Genomic DNA, 3,338 nt, shown 5'->3' with positions numbered 1-3,338 from the left:
AATTGCCATGCCAGGCAGTCCTGATCTTCTTTTCTGCTCTCTAACTAATCAGTCAGTGTGTTGTCTTCTGTGACTGGTTGGTGCTTATGTCATAGATACAGATCAGGTCCACCATCACAAAACACACATCAGGGACCCCATCCAACTGCTACATCAGATCCCTGCACAGTATCATTGCCATCATTCTCACCTGTGGAGCCCCTTGTCACCCTAATCTGTGTTGTCACCCTCATCCACAATGTTACCCTATTCTGTGTTGTCACCCCCATCAGTGGAGTGCATTGTCTCTCTAATTGATGTTGTCTCACTAATCTGCGTTGTCACCCTCATCCACAATGTTATCTTATTCTGTGTTGTTGCCCTAATCCGCGTTGTCACCCTCATCCAAGATGTTATCCTAATCTGTGCTGTCACCCCCATCTGTGGTGCCTGGTGACCCCCAAAAAATCCTTCCATTCACATGTGCTGTCTTCCCGCTGAGGAGCTGATCTGACCCCCATCTCCTGCATCTGACATAAGCAAATCACTGGTGCTGGAGAGTGAGAGGCGTCATCACATGACAGGGAAAAAGAGAAAACAAATCCATACATTTGCTGACCAACCAGGACAGTGTGAGTGGTTCTAAATCACTCCCATTTCTTTGATTGTTCAGCAAGTTTAGAGCTTTTTTTCCCTTTTTGACTGATTATGTCAATGTCCCATGAGCCTTTGCAGGCTTGCCGAGGCAATAGAGAGCCTAGGGGAAGCGGTCAGAACAGTTTTTTGACAGTTTAAGGGGTTTAGGAGCTTCAAACAAAAGTAAAAACAACACAGATCAGTATAACTTAGTTTTATATCATCCATAAGGCCAAGCTGAAAATGTAAGTCCACTTTAAGATTGAGTGTTCTTATATTGCATCTCAGTACTGAGTAGAATCATTAGAAAAATATAATGGTTAACATATTTTAATTACATTTAACATGACAACTTTGGAACAAACAGAAACCTTTAGGAAATGTATTATATGGGGTAATATTTAGGACTTTTTCTGAAATATTTGCATGATAAATTTTGGGATGAATGATTCTGCATGTTCATGTTTTCATTACTTTGCTGGATTGATCATGCAGCCTCCATGCCTTTTGAGGATAATCTAATTATAGTCAGTCTGCATTTTTGTATGATCTGATATGTATGTATATTCAGTATGGTTAAGTATAAAGCAATATATCATTGTCTCTCAAACACTGGAATGGCTTTAAAACTGTCCTACTTTCCTATTTCATAAATGTATCTGACAAAGAACCTTTAGCATCTGGAATGTCCTGAGCTTTCCAAAACAACAACACAGGAACCAAAACAAGTTTCTGTGCTGTTAATAACAGCCAAAAGGATGCTTCTATCATTTTCCATCCTATAAATAGCAAGGGGTCTATGAATACATTGTTCCCACAGTGCACGTTTTTCCTTCTAACAATTAATGTCTTAGATAACAAGCTTTATGTCACCTTTGTCTGGTGTGACACTATCTCTATGTAGCATAGTCACTAATCTCTCACATTTAGGTAATAAATCCTTGTAGTATATTGGCAGCGCCATGAGGCTTCTGTGTTGGGAAAACCAGCATAAATCCACACTGATTTATAGCTATGGGTTTTTTGCAAAAGGAAGTAGGAGTATTAGAATTACTATGGACTGGCTGACTACATAAGTCGATGAGACTGGAAGCTGGCTCCTTTTAAGGCTTGATAAGTTGGCAGCTAAACATGAAGCAAGGATTTGCTGTTTATCAGAGATTACTGTAGTATCTTTTACGTCAAACGCGTGAGTCACGGGCTGCAGCACAATAGCGTGCAAGCGTTCTGCCAGTGCCAATACATTTTCTGCATCCCAATGAGTTCAGAAGCTTTCTTCTATTGAAAAAAGATTGTCAAGTAATTGCTTGAAACCACTGGAAATGGCCGAGGATGAGACAAGTGGTGTTAACAAAAAGTGGAATGTGGAGGCGTTCAGTGACAATTAGATGACAGGCAATGCAACCTTCAGCCAGCACTGCTGTACTTCCTTACTTTCTGTTCTGTATTGCCTACCTGGAGGGATCCAGGGGATCTCTGTTTATCAATGCCTGGCTTTCAGACAAAGCTTGTTTAGCCTAGAAAAAGCTGTTCTAGTTTACAGAAGAATGTATGTAATGTAAGAAAAAAACATACATAGAGTATCTTTGCCAAACACATTCTGAGTGTTATAATCAAAATGATTATTTTCAGTATGATGGCAACATTTTTACACGCCTGCTAGACAATCTTTCCAATCACTGTACAATACCAAAACTTAGAGAAAAGATAAATCCAAAGTCGTTTTTTTTTTTTATTGTTTTCTCTATGCAGATTTACACCTAGACAGAAAAAGATAAAACATTTCAAAATTGGGATAATAGCATAAATAAAAAAGTAATAAAAAAATATATATTTCTTTGGTTGAGTGAGCAAGTGTTGGGACCTCTGTCAGGGTGTTGGAACTGTCTGCTTTTATGGGGGTCAAGGAACCCCTAGCAACCTCTGGATGTACTTTGGGGCTCCACGGAACCCTAGTTGAGAAAAACTAGGTTAGGATATAAGACAACAGTAGCAGCTTACCTTGTGAATGACTAGAGTTTTGACTTGAGCAATCCAGTATAAATGAGTTGTAAGTCCTTCAGCTATGTGTAAGCTACACCCTGAGCTAGTGAGGCCTGTAAGTTTTCCAAAACCCTGTAAATAGAAAGAGAAAATGTAAAAGTACCAGAAAGCTTTACCTGCTTCCTAAAAAAGGCACTATAATTATATACAAAATGTAATTCTTACCTGGTTAAAAAAACAAATATTTTTAAAGTCCTGACTATAATCATTTATCAAAATATGTACCACTGTGCATTCCCTTTAACAAAACAAAATGGCCCTGATCTATCAATGAAATGCGTGCACGCTCAACGCACGTACGCGCCAGTCGGCAAGCTCTAGTACCGCGAATCGGGCCCGAGTTCTTTTGAACTCGCCTGCCGGTTTCCTGCAAAAATGAGCAAAGATCTCGACTGCCAATTAAGGTGAATAATTTTCAGCTGCGCGATTCAAGAGCAGATGTTAAACTCAATGGTGAGGTGATAGCAATTGATTAGCGCACACCTGCGCCCTGTTCTGTGCGCATCTCCAGTCCATTTTACAGGTCAGTTTGAATATTTAATGCTTGATGTTTTTTTGTGTGTGTAAGTGCTACTTTTTATGTTACATTCTACTCAATCACAAACTTGCTTCATTTATAGTTACATTTGTTGCACTTGTTGTTTTGATACTTTTTCTTTTGGTTGCAACACTGCAAACTA

General features: G+C 39.2%; 1 long non-coding RNA gene across 1 annotated transcript in view; it reads right to left on the bottom strand.

Annotated features, from left to right (window-relative positions):
* Positions 1-2,535: 2,535 nt before the first annotated feature.
* Positions 2,536-3,338, bottom strand: part of LOC140344543 (uncharacterized) — a 3,747-nt gene continuing 2,944 nt past the window's right edge. The window contains exon 3 of the long non-coding RNA XR_011923592.1: positions 2,536-2,730. This is a non-coding gene — a long non-coding RNA (uncharacterized lncRNA). The remainder of the gene's footprint in view (positions 2,731-3,338) is intronic.

This window comes from Pyxicephalus adspersus, chromosome 1, assembly GCF_032062135.1.
Source record: "Pyxicephalus adspersus chromosome 1, UCB_Pads_2.0, whole genome shotgun sequence".
Taxonomy (NCBI): domain Eukaryota; kingdom Metazoa; phylum Chordata; class Amphibia; order Anura; family Pyxicephalidae; genus Pyxicephalus; species Pyxicephalus adspersus.
Note: the sequence above shows the minus strand (reverse complement) of the source record. Positions and strands in the feature narration are given on the sequence as shown.